We start from the raw sequence: 22,686 nt of genomic DNA, 5'->3' as shown, positions 1-22,686 counted from the left end.
TTCCGGTAAGTTTAAGATACTACTGTCAACATCCTTTATTACCCTGCTCTTTTCACTTAATATTCTAGGAATATGTTCGAATTGGTTCTAGATTATTAGTGGCACATCTTGACTTTCCTTTGGCCTCTGACTCCGTAGGTAGATGTTGATCAAGGTCTAAGTTAAATAAACCAACCCAAGCCCCTGGAACTTTGGTTCTTATATAGAACCTGCTAGTCAGTAGTCAAGATGTTTTCGCAGGACGGGCAGAATTTTCTACTGAGGTTAAACGGGAATGTGTCCCGGCTCCCTTTAGCTTATTTCTTAATAATCCATTGATGCGCTGTTCACATTTCAGCATCCCACCCTACTAGAGAGGACAAACAAAAGCAGTGTTCCATATGCAGCCGATGTCAGTATCCTTTGGGTGTGTGGAAGTAGCCCTTGGAGGCAGCGAGCCCCTCTGGCTTCCTGTTGTTACAGTTGGATCGCAAATAAAATAATCCAAAACTCAAGTCTTCATCTTCCATAGATGTGCCTCCACTTTTACCTTGCTCCTAAACAGAGTTCCCCTAGGACAAATTCCCTCCTGAAGTTCTACTTTGTAAACAGTGTTTCCTGGAGGACACTGTAGGAGACATTGTGACCACTGCCCACACTTCGACTGAGGTCTTTGTATTTTATGTTTTAGAGCAGGGGGTAGTGTTTAGATAAAGAAGCAGCTAGAAAAGCCTATTTGGAAATATTTCTGGTTAGGAAGCATGGTACTCTAACTGTTTAGTGTTGGAGTTTCAAGCCAGCTTCCCATGTTTGAAGGCAAGCCATGGCCATGGCCTCTCTGAGCAGCCTCTGAGTCAAGGTCAGTGAGTGGCCTGTGGGTCTGGGGTTTGTCAGGTTCCTCATTCTTCACAACAGGATGTCACTTTTGTCCTGAGCAAAGTTATCTGTTTGCTTAGATGATTCTGGAAAGGGTGGGGTGGAGTAAAATATACATAACATAAAATTGACCTTTTTAACCATTTTTAAGTTTACAGTTCATTGGTATGAAGCACATTCACATTGTCCTACAGCCACCACCACTATCCCTTTCCAGAACTTCATTTTCTCAAAGCAAAACTCTGTGGATATTAACACTAACTCCCCATTCCCCTAGTCTGAAGGTTTTATGTGTGGGTGTGCGTGTTGTGTTTTTAATTTAGCCTTGACTTTTTTTAAAGGAAAATGTCAATGAAAAAAGTTAGATTTTGATTTAAGCATCTAATTTAAGTTGGTTAACTAAAAATTGGTTTTTACATATTCTTTTTTTAAAATTCATTTAACTAACATATACTATATTATTGGTTTCAGAGGTAGAAGTCAGTGATTCATCAGTCTTATGTAACACCCAGTGCTCATTACATCACGTGCCCTCCTTAATGTCGATCACCCAGTTACCCTGTTCCTCTACTCCCTTCCCCTCCAGCAAACCTCCATTTCCTATGATGAAGAGTTTCTTATGGTTTGTCTCCCTCTCTGGTTTCATCTTGTTTTATTTTTTTCTCTCTTTGCCTATGGTCCTCCATTTTGTTTCTTAAATTCCACACATGAGTGAGATCATATGATAATTGTCTTTCTCCAACTGACTTACTTCACTTAGCATATTACCCTCTAGTTCCATCCATGTCAGTGCAGATGGCAAGATTTCATTTTTTTATGGCTGAGGAATTTTCCATTATATATTATATATATATATATATATATATATATATGTGTGTGTGTGTGTGTGTGTGTGTGTGTGTGTATATATATATATATATATATATATACATACATACAAACACACCACATCTTCTTTATCCATTCATCTGTTGATAGACATCTAGGTTCTTTCCATACTTTGGCTATTGTGGACATTGCTGCTATTCACACTGGGGTGGAGGGGCCCTTCAGATCACTACGTTTGTGTCTATAGGGTAAATACCCAGTAGTGCAATTGCAGAGTTGTGGGGTAGCTCTATTTTCAACTTGTTGAGGAGCCTCCATACTGTTTTCCAGAGTGGCTGTACCAGCTTGCATTCCCACCAACAGTGTAGGAGGATTCCCCTTTCTCCGCATCCTTGCCAACATCTGTCGTTTCCTGACTTGTTAATTTTAGCCATTCTGACTGGTGTGAGGTGGCATCTCATTGTGGTCTTGATTTGTATTTCCCTGATGCTGGGTGATGTTGAGATCATTTCTTTCATGTGTCTGTTGGCCATTTGAATGTCTTCTTTGGAGAAGTGTCTGTTCATGTCTTCTGCCCATTTATTGACTGGATGGTTTGTTCTTTGGGTGTTGAGGATGATAAGTTCTTCATAGATTTTGGATACTAGCCCTTTATTTGATATGTCATTTGCAAATATCTTCTCCCATTCTGTCGGTTGACTTTGGTTTTGACTTGATGAAGTCCCAATAGTTCATTTTTGCCCTTGCTTCCCTTGCCTTTGGAGACGTGTCTAGTAAGAAGTTGCTACAGCCAAGGTCAGAGAGGTTACTGCTTATATTCTCTAGGATTTTTTGATGGTTTCCTGTCTCACATTAAGGTCTTTCACTCATTTTGAATTTATTTTTGTGTATGGTGTAAGAAGGTGGTCCAGTTTCATTCTTCAGCATATGGCTGTCCAGTTTTCCCAACTCCATTTGTTGAAGAGACTGTCTTGTATTCCATTGGATATTCTGTCCTGCTTTGTCAATATTCATTGACCATAGAGTTGAGGGTCCATATCTGGGCTCTCTATTCTCTTCCATTGATCTATGTATCTGTTTTTATGCCAGTACCACACCAACTTGATGATTATAGCTTTGTAATAGGGCTTGAAGTCTGGAATTGTGATGCCAACAGCTTTGATAAAATATACATAACATTAAATTGACCTTTTTAGCCATTTTTAAGTATTCATTTCAGTGGCATGAAGCACATTCACATTGTTGTACAACCACCACCACTATCCCTCTCCAGAACTTCATTTTCTCAAAGTAAAACTCTGTGAGCGTTTAACACTAACTCCCCATCCCCCTAGTCTGGAGGTTTTATGTGTGTGTGTATGAATGCCTCTGTGTGTGTGTGTGTGTGTGTTGTGTTTTTAATTTAGCCTTGACCTCTATTAAAAAGAAAATATCAATGAAGAAAGTTAGATTTTGATTTAAGCATCTCATTTAAGCTGGCTAACTAAAAATTGGTTTTTACATATTCAATTTGAAACCTAACAAAGAATGATAATTCTACACATTTCTGGTCTTATTGTTCTTGTTACTATTACTGCAATAGTAACATGATGTTACTCTTACATTATGATTAGAAGAACTCTCACTGCTCCTGTTACGATCACTAATATCATTACCACCATCAATTCTTCCCAGGCTTTCTGCAGCAGCTCTCTCCCTAATCTTCCTGCTTCAACTCCTGCCCCTTAATTATTCATCCTGATAAGCCTGTTTTTAATTATCCAGCTAGAGGGGCTGGACTCCAGGTACTTTTTCAGCAAATACAACTTTAAACTCAAAAGTGTGACTTTAAAAAAGCTATCCTTTGGGAAGAGTAATTGAAATAGAATTCAGTCCTCCTGATTCTCTGAAAGGTACCTCTGTAACAAGGTAGGTTCACAGACAGCTGGAAATCATGCCCTTTTGTGTATTAGCTCTTTCCAGGAGACCTGAGCTGGCTGGTGCCATTGCCATCACTTTCATCAAGGATTGCTCTAAGAAGCCATCTTCAGAAAGTTGTCATTGTGTCTCTTATTAGGATTTTATTCTGTGACTCCTTCATGGGGGCTTGCCAGAGCAGTTCATGTACATCATAACCACATTTCTTCCCAGCAAGGGAATGTTTTTAGACTGTGAGTACTGAATTATGATACCGTCCAGATTTTTTTCTGTGTTTGTTGATGGAAAGTCGAGAGCCAAATCTGTCGCCCACTCCTAGCCAAAAGGGATTTTTTTTTAGCTTCAGCCCCGACTGTTTTATGTCTCCATTCTTGTTTTAATTTCTTCTTTAGCTTTTATGATACTTTTTTTTTTTAAAAAGGATTTTATCTATTTATTTGAGAGAGAGAAAATGAGCAGTCGGGAGAAGGAGAAGCAGACTCCCCACTGAGCAGAGAGCCTGATGCAGGGCTCTATCCCAGGACCTTGGGATCATGACCTGAATTCAAGGCAGATGCTTAACTGACTGAGCCACCCAGGCACCCCATGATAACTCTTTTTTTACTTAACAATGCCTATCCCTTTATTTAAAAAAATAATCCAAACATATTAAGACATGCCATAATTATGTAACTCTGGGAAAGGCCAGTCCAGTTTGAGGGGACCTTTCAGTGGTAGGCATCTTTACTTTCGCTGTGGCAAAAACAGTAACTGTTCCCCAGATATCGATATGCACCCCCATGTTTCTCAGCCTCTTACTCAAGGAGGGCCATAGCACTGGTTTCAGTCCTCAGAGAACACTCGAGGGCAGAGGAAAGCCCTCCAGCTCATGTCTCCTCAACCTCAGCAGCCAGAGAACCAAGCTGAATGGATGGAACCACAGGTGAGAAGCAGCCTGGGTCCCTGAGTCACCATGTGGAAGATGGCTGCTCTGGAGTGAGTTAAACTACATACAAATTTGTGTGAGAATAAACCTTTACTGGGCATATCACAGAGATTTGGAGTTTAATTTGTTATCCTAGCAAAGCCTAATCTACCTAACACACTGGGTTACCAGAGAAGAGGTGAACACTGATGAAAGCATCATGGAAGTCATTCTCCTCTCAGACCTGTCTGTGGCACCTTTTTGGATATCTGCATCTCCTCAGTCACTTTAAGTTAATTTCTAGGATAGGCACTTTCCATGTTTTTAAAATTTTGTCAACATCATTTTCAATGAATATATCTCATATTCTATACTTTGAGTATTTGGGGACATTTAAACTGTTTCTGCACATACAGATTTTTTTGCTGTTATAAATAATGCTGTGGTAAATAACTACGTATATAGACCTGAGGTCACATTTCAGATTATTTCCTTGTTCCTGAGGTTATAAATTCAGATTGCCTAAGTGTTTTCCATAAAGCTGTACTGGAGGAGTTTTCTAGTTAGTCAGAGGTTAAGAGTATCTCCAGCAACGATAACTAGAGGTAACCTAGAACCGACAGGGTGTAGTGCACAAGCCCAGGACAATGGTAGAGAGTGGGTAGGCCCTGGTCATATAGAACCTGAATGCACACCTGAGTTATAGCCAAGAGATGGGGGCCTTGCTGAGGGGTTCAGTGTTTGCTGTATACATAGCATGTCAACACCATGTAGAATAGAGCTCAGAGGGATCAGACAGGAGTCTGGGGGCCAGCTGGGAGGCTACTGCAAAGTCAAGGTAAGAAATGCTGAAGGCCTGAACTGCAGTGTTGGCGCTGGGAATGCAGAGAATTGGATCTAGTCAGGAGAGATTTGGGAAGTAAACCCAGCTTGAGATAGCATTTGGAGTGTTGAAAATGGCTGCCCATATCAGCTGTGACTGATAGATACATCTGTATTTGTTTATAACTAAAACATGCCCGCATCTTTCCATTCTGATTCTAAACAACAGAGAAAAATCCAGCAAGTAGCATAGTTATTCAAAAACTGTAACAGAAGAAAGAGATTTTAAGCACTGAAACAGATTTTATCACTTAAAAAACAAAAACAACAACAATGACAACAAGGAAAACCCAAGCCTTGAGGACCAGCTTTGGCTTATCTTTTTAAGACTTTCTTCTGAGTTACTGGTCCCGGAACACACCCATAACTTGGTCATTTGGTCAAGGTTCCATCTTGGACAGATAATTGTTGGTAAGAGCTATTCTACCCTGCCTCTTTTGCTTTTCTCCATTTTAGAAATGAGACTGAATTTCAATTGTAGCAGTTTAAGAGCTTTCTTTAGTAGTTGGGGACATAGAATGTACCATACTGCCCTTTTTTTTTCTTTTTTTAAACATAAGTCTACACTTTTACAAAGATCAGAGCACAAGTAACAGCATTTGTTTTGAAAAAGATGAAGTAGAGATTTAAACACAAAATATGCCAAATTATAAATAAAAAAAGAAGAGTATATGTACTGTTAGAGAATAGAACAAATTTATAGTGAAGGACAAATGAAGCTTATATGTGCAAATTGGGGCAATAGATACCCTTGCTTACGAAAGAATTTCTGGTGACATTTCAGCATCTGAGTCAGACAGGACCTAAGGGGGTTAGGCCTGGAGATTTGGAAAAGGAATGTTTTTGAGGGCTGCTGAAAAGTCCATGCTGAAATTTGTTCTGCGAGTTTTGATGAATTCTTTGAATTCTTTAGATGTCTGCAGTTGACAAGATGCTTATACCTCAATCCCTGTCTGTCTAATCAATCAGACATCCAGCTGCTTTCCTTTCTTAGTTAATGTAACTGATAGATCCTTTTAACATGGGCCTAATTATTGACTCCTCAAATATTACGATCCATTAATGCCTGTGCTCTATGACAGGTGACATTGTCCTCTACCAGAGAAGCAGCTCGGGGAGACATCTAGTATAAAGTATGTTGGCAAACAGTGGAGAGATCCATTTGTAAAGGTTTCTGAACAAGCATGTATCCTATGACTTCCAGACTGACTTTCCTGGCAAGTCCTGGCCTCCTTAAATCAAATTAATAAGATGTAAGGAGTTAATGGAGGTTTCAGCCGCTAACAGTGGCTTGTGTCCAGTGGGCCTCCTTGGAAAACTGTTCAGGATGTCTCAAAGAATTTCCTTGTTTTCGTTGGATGCTTCCAGCCAAACCCACCTGAGCAGTTTCTAGCCTCCCCTGCTTCTCCTGAAACTCTGATGGGAGATTGAGGTCTCTGACTCTTTAATAACAACACAAGGCAGTATCTCATTTCAGTCCTGATAGTCATCTGTGAACTTCCCTCTTTAGGGGGCAAAGGGTCTCTCATTCACTCTCCCTGCCAGACACTACATAATCATAATAAACCACATAACATAAAAACGAGTTATCATCTCATATAAAAATGAACATCATTTCAGTATTTGAAAACTTTAAAAATCAGAATCAAGTTTTACTGAAAGTACTAAAAATAGATACTAGCCCCCAGGGACCAATATGATTGTAAGATCAGTCAAATGAACTGAATGTCTGTGTGGACAGAAAATTCCAAACTGTTTATGAGTTGTTTGGGGTGTTTGTTTGTTTGTTTGTTTTAAAAAGAAAGCTCTGTAATATGGTCAGGATTCTGACTCTGAGTCCTAGGACTCATCAGTGGAAAACAAAGGGGTGCTTCCTAGCCAGGCGGAGATGGTCTGTCCTGACTTTACCCTGCCATGCCTGTTACATATGCTTGATCAGGAGCAGATTTTTTTCCAAGTTGCTTATTTTTTAAAAAGAGCGATGAGTGTTGACTGATTTTCATGAGGTTTGACTTATTCTTTCGTGCCCATGTTATGCAAATTAGATTGTTGGTCTTCATTTTCACAGCTGTTTCTTTATAGATGTGATTTTAAAAATAACTTCAGGGTTTTATTGCTAATTGTAGGAAATTTTGAAAATAGAAGTATAAAGAAGTAAACAAATCTAATCTCACAACCCAGAAATAATCATTATTAATATTGCTGGTTTAATTTTCTCTATTGCATAGCCATAAGCATCATATGTATGTCGTTAAACATTGTAAAGTCAGCCCATTCATACATACAGTTTTATTCTACTTTCTTATTTGACATTTAAAAGTAAGCATTTTCCTATAATTTTAGTAATTATTTTAAGGGGCACCTGGGTGGCATAGTCGGTTAAGCGTCTCACTCTTAGTTTCAGCTCAGGTCATGATCTCAGGGTCATGAAATCAAGCCCCATGTGGGGCTCCTTGCTCAGCACACAGTCTGCTAGGATTCTGTCTCCCTCCCACTCATGTTCTCTCTCTCTCAAATAAATAATCTAAGACCAAAAAACTATTATTATTATTATTATTATTTTAAAATACTTCAGCAGCTATATAATATAGTCCATTGTTGGAGTTGATTTAACCGTCCCCTACTGTTAATTGCTTGTAGTTTTCCTCATTACAAAATCATGACCTTAATTGTTGATCTGTTTTTCTGTATTTATCCTTTAAGATACATTCCCAACAGTGAGTTTACTGGGTCAGGAGTAAGAAGTTTTGCCTAACTACTTTCCTAAAAGATGATAACGATTTACTCCCCACTAGCAGGATGAGAGGGTGCTTGTGTTAACGTAACTTTGGAACCAGGCAGTAGCATGGTTTAAGCCTCTTTCTCATCTGATCACCAAATATAAGGGGCATGCTTAGTTTCGGTTCCCATGTCTTTGATTTCTCTGAGAATGTACTTAGTCTACTACTATTGATTAATCAATATATAATATCTAGTGTAAATTGTCATTGGCTGTAGACACTTTCTAATTTCAGAGATGTGAAAATGGGGAGGAGAATGGTATGGCCTAGAATTCTGGTAAAATATGATATTGACTTTTTAATATTTGTTTGTATATTTTTAGTAAATGGTATTTCTCATTTTTTTCTCATGTATTTTTATTTTGTTTTTATAATGCTTTTTGATTAACAGAGAAAGATACTTTAAAAAATTTATGAATTTTTACCCTTCAGTTTATCTCTAATACTTCCCTATCAAGAAACAACATAACTGATGAATTAATTAACTGTATTTTTCAGATTTATCTGAAATTTATGTTGGTATAAAACATCTCCCTCAAAAGTCACTGTGTATGAAAACTATTATTTAAAAATAATTTTTTTCAGAAACATAATTTTATATACTCTGCCAAATTAAAAGTTATATAGTGTGGTGGAAGTTTAAAATGTCATAGTTGTGGGGCACCTGGGTGGCTCAGTCGTTAAGCGTCTTCCTTCTACTCAGGTCATGATCCCAGGGTCTTGGGATCGAGCCCTCATTGGGCTCCCTGCTCAATGGGAAGCCTGCTTCTCCCTCTCCCTCTGCCCCTGCTTATGTTCCCTCTCTTGCTGTGTCCCTCTCTGTCAAATTAAAAAAAAAAAAAAAAAACTTCTATAAAATAAAATTAAATGGGACAGTTTCTTTGAAAATTTGTTTGACAGTTTCTACTAAAGTTAAACACATGCTACCCTTTAACCTAGCCATTTCACTCTTGGATCTATCTCCAAAAAAAGGAATGCATATGTTCACAGAAAGACTTGTACAAGAATAGTCATAGCATGTTTATTTATAATGGGCAAAAAAGATGAAAACAACCTAGATGTCTAATAATAGGAGAATCTGTAGATCAGATTGGTACACACATGCAATGCAATGGAATATTACTCAGCAATAAAAAGAAACAAGCTACTGATGTCTATCAAAGCACAGATAAATCTGAAAGCATCATGTTGAGCAAAAGAAGTCAGGCAAAAATAAATATATACTTTGTGATTCCATTTATATGAAATTCAGTCACAGCAATGTTAACCTGTGGTGACTAAGTCATAATGGTGGTTTCATGGCAAGGAATGGGTATTGATTGGTAAGGGGAAGAGAGAACTGTCTGGGGTGATGGAAACTCTGTATATCCATATCTGGATATTTGTGTGCAAACATATAGATACTCAGTAAACCATCAAGCTTTCTTAAGATCTATGCAATTTACCATGTATTATACCTTCATTTCTAATAATGGAAATAGAATGTTTTAAGCACCAAAGAAGCTATGTTGTAGACTTTTTTTTTTAAAGCAGCTCATTTTGTCCATTAGTCAGAATTACATAAAATTTAAATTCAAAGTTTGCTAGTCATGTTTTCTGTAATTTTTTCTCTGATTCCTTTGGATTTACATATATATATATATATATATATATATATATATACTGTCAAAAATTAGTTATCACTTAATCTAAGGGATTAAAGGAAGGAAACCTGAAAGGAAATGGCGATGCTGATAAACGATGTTTAATGAGTTACTTTCTGTTGCATTTTCAACAGAGCAAATGCTGCCTTAGGAAAGAAGTCTTGAACTGTAATAACCTTGTTAAATATGGCATTCTGACTTCAAATGTCCTGATCCCCAGTTATATTAATCAACTAGACACTCGGGACGAAGGCCAACCAGCCTTGCTGCCCCAGCCAAACGATATAATTAGACCAGGGTCAAGTATGAAGCCGAGAGCCGTTCTCTGCCAGAACCTAAAGGAGTGAGGCACCTATAAAATGAGGGTTTCTGCAATTCCATTGTAGCCAAAAGAGAAATTGAGTTTTGTGGCTAGAGGATCTGATACAGTAACTTAGGATTTAAAGTTTTGCTGGGTGTTCTTTAATGCTATTTTAACCTCCTGCTGTGGACACCAGGTGAAATGAAATGGCTGTGTTTTGCAAAACTTTAACTTTGAAAAGCACTCTACGGTTTACATGTAAAGCTCTCTTCCATATATCTAATTTACTCTCAGCAGCCTATAACCGAGGTAGAGTGGGTACCATTAATGTGCCTTTATTTTACTCAAAGAAACACTTAACTCAAAGAGGCTGGTCACAGAGCCCAAAGCAAGCCATCTTCTAGGACTTCAGAGTCTGGGTTCTTTCTACCCTAAAGCTCCGCCCCCGCCCTCACCCCTGCACCGCAGGGGAGCTCTGCCCAGCCCTCAGCTCTGGGAGTGTGGTTTTGCCTGAGTCAGCCTCAGAAACCCCCATCTCACTCTAAGCCAAATGTCTGAGCACCCCAAGGGAAACGAATCTAATCGAGGCCAGCTTTAAGGGTTTTGCTTTCTCCTCAATGATTCCAGGCTGGGTTTTGTGGCTCTGAAAACAGGCCAGCCTTTCTCCCAGGAAGCCAGTGCTGGTACTCCTGAGGGGAGCAGAAGGTACTCAGCTGCATTCTTTTTCTTTCCCTCCCTCAGGTAAAACTGCTAGCGGAGCACATCAGCTTGCCAAAACAAAGGAATTAGGTTGTTAAACAATAGCCAGAATGTGGTCACTGCTGGTTCTGTGTGATAGCTCTTTTTACCCTTTTCCTTTTCTTCTTGTTTATTTTAAACAATGTTTCCATAACCTAAATAGGGGGAATCAGGGAAATGCAGTTTCTCATAATTGGTCCAAACATTTCAGACAAGCCCAGTAGCAGAGATAACCACCACCACCCCCCGCCCCTGCCCCAGTGAGGCACTGGGCCATTGGCAAGGGTTACACTAGGGGAAGCTGGTGTCTGCCTAACTGGCTGACCTGATCCCCACCACACCCCAAAACACTACATTGTCACCCCTGCAAGGACTTTTTTTATAGGAGACATAGAAAAAGGAGAACACGTGGAAGGAAATAACTTGATGACGAGAAGCCCATCATCACAAGGAGTGAGGGAAGTCTAGCTCAGCTCCGGGATTGTTCTCCACGTTGTTCCTACCTCGCAGCTACTAAGTCCTTCGAGATCATTTCAAAGTGCTGATTTGGAGCCATCCTTTCCAGCTTTAGCTCCTGTTCTTACCTTTTTTTTTTTTTTTTTTTTTTTTTTTTTTTGGAGAGTTTGTTTATTGGAGAGAGAGAGAGAGCGAGCAGAAACAGGGGAAAGGGAGAGGCAGAGGAAGAAGCAGGCTCCCCACTGAGCAGGGAGCCCGATGCCGGACTTGATCCCAGCACCCTGAGATCATGACCTGAGCTGAAGGCAGAGGCTTAACCGACTGAGCCACCCAGGCACCCCGGTTCTTACTTTTTAAATAGTCTAGTTTTCAACCCAACTGAGTTTCTCATACATCTCGTGCTACTCCTGCTCTGTCTTTACTTACATAAATCACTTCTCCTTAGGTTCTTGCTTCCAGTCTCTGCACTTCAAAGTTCTTCCCATCCTACAGTTTCCTACCATCCTCACAAAGTAACCGCCTCCTTCCTTGAATTCTATGATACTTTTATTTGTATCTCTTTATGACCCATCCCTTTGTATGTTGTACTAACATCGCTTAATATAGTTAAGTGCCATTACCTATGCCATTAACTAAAGTGCCATTATCCACTGGACATTTAACTAGCCAAGCATTTATCAAACAAGTATTTAATCCTTACAGCAATCTGGTAAGGCATTTTACTATCCAGGATAGGCTAGGTTTTGCTGCAGCACCAATGACACCAAAAACTCCCAACTCTCAGTGGCTTCACACAACAGAGACTTTTTTGTCTTGTGTCTTACATGAGCATCAGCAAAGAGCGTCTGCTCATGGCTGTCAGGTGATGAAGCAGTTACCATCTCAAATGTTGTGAATTTTGATAGGCCTGAAGTGAAATCTGTTATTTCTTTTTTTATCTTACTGGACAGAATTAGCCACATAGCCATAGCTACCAACAGGAGAGCCTGTAATTTTCCCATATGCTTAAAAGATGCAGAGGTAGGGACGCCTGGGTGGCTCAGTCGTTAAGCATCTGCCTTCGGCTGAGGTCATGATCCCAGGATCCTGGGATCGAGCCCCACATTGGGCTTCCTGCTCTGCCAGAAGCCTGCTTCTCCCTCTCCCACTCCCCCTACTTGAGTTCCCTTTCTTGCTGTGTCTCTCTATGTCAAATAAATAAATAAAATCTTAAAAAAAAAAAAAAAAAGAGGCAGAGGTAGCATATCGGTTGAATCGTATTAATGAGTGCCTCAGACAGGTACTGGTGTCCTCATTTCTCAGACAAAGAAACTAAGGCTCAGAGAAGTTAAGGGTTCTCTCAGGACTGTCGCCAAAATATGTCAAAAATGAAACTTGTTCTGCCCCTTGCAAGCCTGAGATTTTAACCTGCACCGTATGGACTGTGCAGCTTCCTATCAGCCCACCAATTCTTTATTAAAAACACCTCACCAGCAGGACACATGTCTGACTCATCTTTGCAGCCCCAATGCCTTCCACAATGCTCTGTATAAAGTAGTACTGTATAACTATTGTGCACTAATGAATTTGTTATTCTGCATTAATATTCCTACTTCTTCTCAGAACTCGACATTCCAAGTAGTGAGTTCTGGTATCAGCTTTAGAATCTCTTTAACAATATACAGAAATACTCTTTTCCAGGTTTTCTCATGTATAGCTAAGAAATCCACCTTCCATACCGGACTGAAGTGCTGCTGTGTCAACCAAGTTCTTTTTTCACTAATAGGAATGGAAATAAGCTACTTGTTTGCATAATATAGCACCGTAGAAAATGTAGAGAAATCTTACGATACATTGAATGCCTGGGTTGCTAGTTCTGGACCACAGGCATGGCGTTTGGGCCAAAGATAATGCACAAAAAGAGCCAGTGATTTCCATGTGTCTTTCAAAGCCATGACTGTCAAAGTCTGGTGAAGTTCTTATTGAATTCACCTGATTTTAGGAGCAGCTAGACCAATGGAATCCTGTAAGAAAATCAACGAGAACAATTTAGATTTCTTTTGTCCCCTGGAGAGGAATAGAATACATTTCTCCTGTGCAACATGCATGACACTGTCTGAGCTCAGCTGACATTCTGTAAGTGCCACCCTTACTGCCATTTTGGTCATTCTAACCTTGGTAATACTCATGCTCAGATCCGTAAATCGATGTTCCCAAAATGAGATTTGCATAGAAGGAATGGCTCTTTGTAATGTCTACCAGGCAGTCTAGGTAGAATGTAGGCTCATCGATGTCCCTAATGTTCTTGCTGGGAGCCACTGGCCCCCAGAAGAAGGCAGAATTGTTTTTATATTTGAGAATCTATTAAAATTAAGGAAAGTGCTTTCTGAGTATGCTTTACCACAGTAAGCTCACTTGCAAGGAATAAGAATTAAATTGTTGTTAATCAAATCATGACTTAGGGAAAACGGACTTTCAGAATTCATTTTTTTCAGCACACAATACTGAAAGTATATTCTATTCTTGGTACTCTACTGGGTTTTGGAGATAGAAATACTTTGACTCTGCCCCCCCAGGTGTGTCTCAAACTCTGTGGCTCAGTCAGTTAAGCGTCCGACTCTTGATTTCTGCTCAGGTCATGATCTCAGGGTCGTGATATCGAGCCCAGTGTTGGGCTCCATGCTGGGTGTGGAGCCTGCTTCAGATTCTCTCTCCCTCTGCCCCTCACCCCTCCCTCTCTTAAAAATGAAAACAAACAAACAAACAAAAACCCATGATGCTTTAGCTTCTAATGTGCCAGGGAGTATTGTAAATGTTTTATACTCTTCGTCCTTTTTTCTTTTACAACTTAAATTTCTTCTCAGTTTAAAGATTGAAGTCTAAATCAGATTCTGGTTTTTTGCAGGATAAAAGGGGTTATGCATTTCAATATTAATGCAGTCTGCCTTATTGCTTGATATGGTTAGACCAATTTATGTTCTCAGCGAAAGTATATGAATGTTTACCCCATTGCCAGCATGATCTATTACCAAATTTAAACATAAATGCAAATTATCCACAAAAAATTTCTCCTTGTTTTAATTTCCACTTTTTAAAATTTTAGTTAGGAAACACTTTTGTAAGTCTTTTTTAAAGATTTTATTTATTGATTTATTCACTTATTTGAGAGAGAGTACACGTGAGTGTGCACAGGGGGTGGGGGAGGGGAAAGGGCAGAGGGAGAGAGTCTCCAGTAGACTGTACACTGAGTATGGAGCCTGCCACGGGGCTTGATCCCACGACTCTGAGATTGTGACCTGAGCCAAAACCAAGAGTCTAGAGCTTAACTGACTGAGCCACCTAGGAGCCCCACTTTTGCAAGTGTTTTAAGACATTTATCTGAAGTCTTAAATTCAGTTTGGGCAAAAATATCAGCAAGGAATATTCTTTCCTCAACAGTAATTATGCATTTGTGAAAATATGTTAGAACAAATAAGATAATTTTAAGGGATCTGGATATAAGATCAACATGTAATCAGTGCTTTTCAGTTCCTTGGAATGGTATTAGCTAAGCAGTACCGAAACTATCTTTTTTCCTTTTGACCTCCTCACCCCACTCTGCGCCCACAACCGGCATCTTAGCAGTTTATTCTGTGTTTGTTTGTTGTCTTGCTGTTGTTGTTATTATCTTTGTTTTTAAGCAGCATGTACAAGAGACATTGTACAGTGTTTATCTTTCTCTGACTTATTTAATTTAGTCTGATGCCCTCCAGGTTCATCTATGTTGTCACAAGTGGTGAGATTTCATTCTTTTTGTGGCTGAGTAATATATTCCATTGTGTGCATGAGACAGAGAGAGAGAGAGTGTGTGTGTGTGTGTGTGTGTACACACCACATTTCTTTATCCATTCGTCCATTGATGGACACTTAGGTTGTTCCCATATCTTGGCTATTATAAAGAATGCTGCAAGGAATATGGAGGAGCAGATACCTTTTTGAGTTCATGCTTTCGTTTTTTTCAGATAAATACCCAGGAGTGGAGTTATTAGATTATATAGTAGTCCTATTTTTAATCTTTTGAGGAATCTCCATACTGGTTTCCACACTGGCTGCAGAAGTTGGCATTCCCCCCGACAGTGTATGCTGGTTCCCTTTTCTCTACATCCTCTCCAACACTTACTATGTCTTATATTTTTGAAAAAAAGCCATTTCAACAGGTGTGAGGTGATATCTCATTGTGGTTTCAACTGGGATATCTCTAATGATCAGTGATATTGAGCATCCTTTCATGTAGTCGTTGGGCATCTGTGTGTCTTCTTTAGGAAAATGTCTATTCAGATCTTCAGCTCATGTTTTAATTAGATTATATTTTGCTGTCAAGCTGTATGAATTCTTTGTATATGTTGGATATTAGTCCTTTATCAGGTATGTGACTTGCACATATCTCCCATTCAGTAGATTGCTTTTTTATTTTGTTGAGGTTTCCCTTGTTCTGCAGAAGCTTTTTTTAGTTTGTCATCTCACTTGTTTATTTTTTCCTGCTTGTTTATTTTTGCTTTTATTGCTTTTTCCTTTGGTGTCAGATTCAAAAAAAAAAAATTGCCAAGCCCTATGTCAGAGAGCTTAGTGCCTGTGTTTTCTTCTAGGGGTTTATGGTTTCAGGTCTTATGTTTAAGTCTTTAGTCCATGAGTTAATTTTTGTGTATGGTATAAGATAAGGGTATACTTTTCATTCTTTGGCTGTCCAATTTCCCCAGCACCATTTATCACAGAGACTGGGCTTTCCCCATTGTATATTCTTTACTTCTTTGTTATAAATTAATTGACCATATCTGCATGGGTTTATATCTAGGCTTGCTGTTTTGTTCCACTGATCTATATGTGTCTGTTTTTACGCCAATACCATACTGTTTCAATTATTATAGCTCTATAATACAATCTGAAATCAGAGAGCCTGATGCTTCCAGGTTTGTTCTTTTTCAAGATTGCTTTGGCCCTTTGGGGTTTTGTGTGTGTGGATCCATATAAATTTGGGGATTATTTGTCCTTCTCTTTGAAAATTGATACTGGAATTTTTCTAGGGATTGTATTGAATTTATAGATTGCTACACTTGATCTTAGCCAAAAGGCCGGGAAGCGATAGTAGATTGCTTTGGGTAGTACAGATTTTCAACAATATTGATTTTTTCCAATCTCTGAGCACAGAGTATCATTCCATTTGTTTGTGTCTTCAGTTGCTGTCATCTGTGTCTTATAATTTTCAGTGTACAGGTCTTTCACCTCCTTGGTTAAATTTATTCCTAAGTATTTTTTGGATGTAGTTACAAATAGGATTGTTTTCTTAATTTCTCTAACAGTTCACTATTAGTATATAGAAATGCAGCTGATTTTTGCATACTGATTTTGTGTCTCCTGCAACTTCACTGAACTCATTTATTCTTAACAGTTTTTGATGAAGTCTTTAGGATTTTCTATATATAATATCATGTCATCTGCAAATAGTGACAGTTTTATGTCTTCCTTTCCACTTTTGATCCCATTATTTTTTTTTTTGCCTAATGTTCTGTCTAGGGTTTTAATACTGTGTTAAATAAAAGTGGCAAGAGTGGGCATCCTTGCCTTTTTCCTGATCTTAGAGGAAAATCTATCAGCTTTTCACCTTTGAGTCAGCATTTGATAGCTAACATTGTGGGTTTGTCATATATGGTCTTTATTATTTGAGGTACTCACCCTTTATACCTTCTTTGTTGAGAGTTTTTATCATAAATGGATATTGAATTTTGTCAGATGCTTTTTCTGCAGCCATTGAGATGATCGTAAGATTTTTATCCTTCGTTTTGATAATGTGGTATAACATTGAGGATTTGTGGATGTTGAACCATCCTTGCATCTTTGGAATAAATCCCACTTGATCATGGTGTACAAGCCCTTTAATGTACTGTTGAATTTGCTTTTCTGATATTTAGTTGAGGATTTTGGCATCTATGTTCATCAGGGTTATTGGCATATAAAATTCTTTTTTTGTGTTTGTGGTGTCCTTCTTTGGTTCCTTGGTGTCAGGGCAGTTCTGGCCTTATAAAATGAATGTGAGAGAGTTCCTCCTCTTCTATTTTTTGGCAGAGTTTGAGAAGGACTGGTATTACTTTTACTTTGAATGTTTGATACATTGGGCCTGGACTTTTATTTTTGGGGAAGGTTTTCTTTTTAGTGATTCAATCTCCTTACTAGTCATCGATCTGTTCAGATCTCCTACTTCATCATTATTCAGTCTTGTAATTTGTATGTTTCTGGAAATGTATCTATGTCTTCTACCTTGCCCAAATTTTTGGCATGGAATTATTCATAGTGGTTTCTTATGAGCCTTTGCATTTCTGTGGTATGAGCTGTAACATTTCTTTCATTTATGATTTTAGTCCTCTCCCTGTTTTTCTTGGTGAGTGCAGCTAAAGACTTGTCAGTTTTGTTTATCTTTTCAAAGATGAGCTCTTAATTTCATATATCTTCTTTATTGTCCTTTTAGTCTCTATTTCATTTATTTCGGCTCTAATCTCTATTATTTCTTTTGGTCTACTAACTTTGTGCTTCATTTGTTCTTTGTTCTTTGATTATAATAACAACCCTCTGAAGGATTATCATAAACTATCACTTCGGAGGGTTGTTACACCAATTAAAGGATATTGTCATAAAAACCGAAAGAGAAAACTGAGCCTCAGACAACTTAAATCACTCACTCAAGGTCACAAAGCTAAGGAGTCATAGTCAAACTCTGAAACTGAGACACATACTCAGCTACTGCAACATGTAGGAAAACACAATAGGGCAAAAAGGAAAAGTAACTCTCCTTGACAGAGTTTTGAGAAAAGGGTTGGGATGTTCAGAGAAGAGAAGGGATATCTGAGCTATGACTTGAAATGCGACAAGATTTGACACACCAGAGGGAAAAAAATGAGAAGGGCATTCCAGAGTTATGGTGAAATTGTGGGGTAAATGTGGGACATATCAGAAGATGTGACAAGTGCCTGGTCGGGTGAGCCTTCTGTGTGCTCTGTGTTCATGCATCTTGACTTTGTGCTGGTGGTGGTGGGGGGTGGTCCTGAAGCATTTCAAGTCTCCAGAGTGATATCATGTTTATATTTTAGAAAGCTAAAGCAAGGAAGGGAAACCAGACCATGTCAAGAAGAGCCCTGAAAAAAAGTTGGGTATAACTTTCTCTGGTACTTCATAATTCAAATACAAAAATCTTGAGGGAAGGGGATAGAGCTTGCCAGCTCATCATTTACCAGATCTGCGGGGCAGTGGAGAATGGGGGAGTACAGAGCATTTAGAGGCCAATGTTATCCTCTTCCCAAATAAATCAGGCACCCTAATATCTAAGTATAGTTCTGATGAGGCCATTGTTTGACAGCTTTTTCCTTCTGTAGCCAAGTGAACACGCCTAAGGCAGATCACTTTTCCCTTTGGTTTTGCCTGATTCCCAACCCCGTAGCTAAGATACTGCCTCCTTAGAGCTGAATCACAAAATTCACTGGGGAAGAATAACAATTTGAATTCTTCCACCTCCTCCAACCCCAACCCTCCCAACCCCCACCCATGACATTCAGTAGGGAAAGGAGAGTGGTGGAGTGTAGAATTAGGTAAAATCACTGAGTGTAGGACAGGCTCGACAGCTTTCTCACTCTTTGGATAACTGAACTTACTTCAATGAGCGTCAGCTTATTTCTCCATAAAATGGGAATAATAATTTCTACCTCATAGAGCTGTTATGCATTACTCATATATAATATGCCTGGTGCATAGTAGGCATTCAGTAACCAGTAGAGATTTATTAATTTAATTTAATTAGTACTATCCATTTAGAAACTCTGACTTCATCGACAACTTTACAAGCAGGATTCTGAGGCTATGAAGAAGTGTCCTGACTACCCAGAGAAGCACTGGATGTATTCCGTCTAAAGAGTTAATGTTGCCTGGGTCCCTGAGTGACTCGTGTTCTTTGATAACCATTTCGCTGAAGGCAGTGCAACAGCTTGTGTTGGTGCCTAAAGTAAAGCCACGAAATTTTAATGTCAATGTCAGGGTGACAGGGTCTGACGAAGCTTACAAAAACGAATGAGATAGAAAGGCCAGAAGGGCTCCATTCTTCATCCAGGTGGAGAAAAAAAAAAGGCCATTTAATTGGAGAGGGTGTCACAGGCATAAGGACAATGGGAAACAAGAATTAAGAAATGGGAAATGAGCTTAACAGGGTCATTACTGCTAAAAAAAAAAAGGTGAGAACTTATTACTCATAATAAGCTCAGCCTCATTATGTAGTAGTCGGCATCATCTTTTGTCAGGTGTTTGAAGAACTTTTTCTTAAACGTTTGCTTAACTTTGATGACTAAAGAGGGAGCAGAGTTTTTTTGTTTTTTTTTAAAGATTTTATTTATTTATTTGACAGAGAGAGATGACAAGTAGATGGAGAGGCAGGCAGAGAGAGAGAGAGAGAGAGAGAGGGAAGCAGGCTCCCTGCTGAGCAGAGCCCGATGTGGGACTCGATCCCAGGACCCTGAGACCATGACCTGAGCCAAAGGCAGCGGCTTTAACCCACTGAGCCACCCAGGCGCCCAGGAGCAGAGTTTTGATTGATCCTCTGTTGTATTTCCAGCTTGTCAGAATTGTTATGAGATAGACTATCTTGTCCCAATGTTCCTCAGTATGGACTTTCTCACTCAGGCTTTGTTAAAAACATGGGAAGCCAGGTATCTGGGTGGCTCAGTGGATTAAAGCCTCTGCCTTCAGCTCAGGTCATGATCTCAGGGTCCTGGGATGGAGCCCCGCATCAGGCTCTCAGCTCAGCAGGGAGCCTGCTTCCCCCTTTCTCTCTGCCTACCTCTCTGCCTACTTGTGATCTCTGTCTGTCAAATAAATAAATAAAACTTTTAAAAATTTTTAAATAAATGGGAAGGAGCAGTGCTGTACTGTGAATCATACAAACAGGATGAGTTGACATTGACTTTGTGGTAGAGACGTTTACTCAACCATTGGTGCTTCTCACTAAAGGCTGGACTCTTTCCCTACCTCTTTGTTTATTTGTTTAGCCTAGTAACTTTTATTTTTCTTTCCACTTGGGGGGAAAAATGGTTTTTGCAATCCCAATTATAAAGATATATAAAGATAAAGATACATCAACTTCATAGTTGATGGTCCACACAAGAAATATGGTGCTAGAAATAAATGAATGTTAGTTACTAATCAGCATGATCGCTCTACATGTCACTTGAGCACTCGTAGTTTTTGCCCTCGCTCTCCCTCTGATTTTTTAAAATTTGCCTTTACTTGTTAAAATGTTAAAAGCATATTCTAAAGAGTAGCGGATCAGAGTAGTAACATAGTATCTAAAAACAAGGTGCAGTGCAGTGGTATCAGTAAGATTAACAGTAGCTTACAATTGAGGAGGGCCTGGAGTTACGTTTTCAGCTTTGTGGTCCTTATTTACCCCCTACCCCAACACACACTCACACACTCACACACACACACACACACACACTCTCTCACACACACACACTCACACACACACTCACACACACTCACACACACTCACACTCACACACACACACACACACACACACACGGACTCATTCACTCGCAAACTCCACGCTTTGAACAAAATGTCACAGGTGAGCAGCTGAGTCTTGGGGATATTAAGACCTGCCCAAGACCAAAGAGCCTGAAAGCAGTGGATCCAGGGGTGTGGCTTTTCAGTGGCCTTTCTGTTGCAGTTCACAGGGACCCGTCGAAGCCCTGGGCTCCTGCACTGGTGGAGGGCCCTTGTCTTATTCATCTTTGTACCCAGCTCCTAGCACAGAACAGAACGGAACAAGCGGGTGACGCAGCTAGTGCTGTATTTTAGGAAGATAAATCTGGCAAGGATGAGTGGGATGAAAAGAACAGGAAAAGCTTGTGGCATGGAGAGTAGTGGCAATGTTATTTTAATAATAAAGACCATCAACAAAATGAGGAGTGAAGGAGAAGCGTTGAGAATAGACGGGAAGCGGGGCGTGTGGAAGAGATTCTGCTCGAGGGAGGCCACGTGGCTTGATGACCGTGCATAGGCGGTGAGGGGAACCAGGTCTTTGGATAAGTATCCATCCATATAGCAAATATTTCTTGAGTATCACCTTTGAACTATTTTAGGTGCTGGGGATGCAATAGTGAATTAGGCAAATGAAGATTTTTCTCTCATGGACCTTATATTCTCATTGGAGGATGTACTGGTCAGTATTCTCCAAAGAATCCCACTGATCTCACTATATTACATATCATAGGTATATAGAGAGAGTTTTCAAGGCATCGATTTTTCAAGAAATTGGCTTACATGATCATAGGGCTGGCAAGTCAGGAATCTGTAGGGCAGGCCTACAGTTTAGAAGCTCGAGCAGGATCTGATGCTGCTGACTGGAGGCAGAATTTCTGCTTCCTGAGGAAACCTCAGTTTTATTCTTATGGCCTTTAACTGATTGGATAAGGCCCACCTAGACTATTTGGGATAATCTCCTTTATTTAAAGTAAACCGATTGTAGGTCTTAACTAGATCTATGACATTCCCCTAGATTAGGGTTTCACTGAATGACTGGGCACTAGAGCCTAGCCGAGCTGACCCACAAAACTCAGCATCACAGAGATGTCAGAATGACAAGTTCGCAGGGAGGAATGACTCAAGGTGTTCAAGAGTCAGCTTTTGCGGGGGAGACTCTAGGAAGACATCTCTGCCTGGGTAGCTGTATCTCCAGGGGTACCTGCAGCTTGGGGATAATAAGAGACTTACTGAAGCTCAGACAGCTACTAGTGACTGGCCCTCCTGTCATTCTGGTGCCAGCACATGTGCGGGGGACGCAGAGAGGCTGACTCCCCGGAACAGTCAGAAGGATCATGATGTTCGGCTTTTTTCCCCAAAGGAATGCCAGTTGGTGAGCAAGTTGAGATTCAGAGCTTGTTCCCTGAGAGCAGAGCCTGAACATGGGGAGGTCCGTACTGCTGTTGGGGAGGGGGGTGGAGAAGGTGGCTTCATCCCTCTTTAGTCTCTCCCTCACTCCTGCCAGGGCCCATCTCAGGGCTCTCGTGCCAGTCCATTGTTCTGCCTAGAACACCCTCCTTCCTCTCCCCTCCCTTTCATGCAGATAGTGTCCATGTAGCCCTCAAGTGTTTTGGCTTTGGCTCTTCATGGGGAAGGTCTATCCTGAGTACCCCAACGGGATAGATCTCCCAGTTAGAAGCCTCCCCAAACTCCATGTTCTTCTAATGGGATACTTAGCACGGTTGTCATTAAGTAGCTTATTTCTATTATTTTATTAGCATCTGCTCCTCTTGTTACACTCCTGAAGGGAAAGGAGCCAAATCGCTACCATGTTCATTCCCAGAGTTGAGCACGATCCTTGGCCTTTA

General features: G+C 39.9%; 1 protein-coding gene across 1 annotated transcript in view; it reads left to right on the top strand.

The window, feature by feature from the left end:
- Positions 1-22,686, top strand: part of RNF150 (ring finger protein 150) — a 272,530-nt gene that overhangs the window by 191,311 nt on the left and 58,533 nt on the right. The gene's annotated exons all lie outside the window — the stretch shown is intronic.

The sequence above is a fragment of the Mustela putorius genome, unplaced genomic scaffold (assembly GCF_011764305.1).
Source record: "Mustela putorius furo isolate JIRA1106 unplaced genomic scaffold, ASM1176430v1.1 tig00000083_pilon_pilon_pilon, whole genome shotgun sequence".
NCBI lineage: Eukaryota > Metazoa > Chordata > Mammalia > Carnivora > Mustelidae > Mustela > Mustela putorius.
This window is presented reverse-complemented; position numbering and strand designations above follow the sequence as displayed.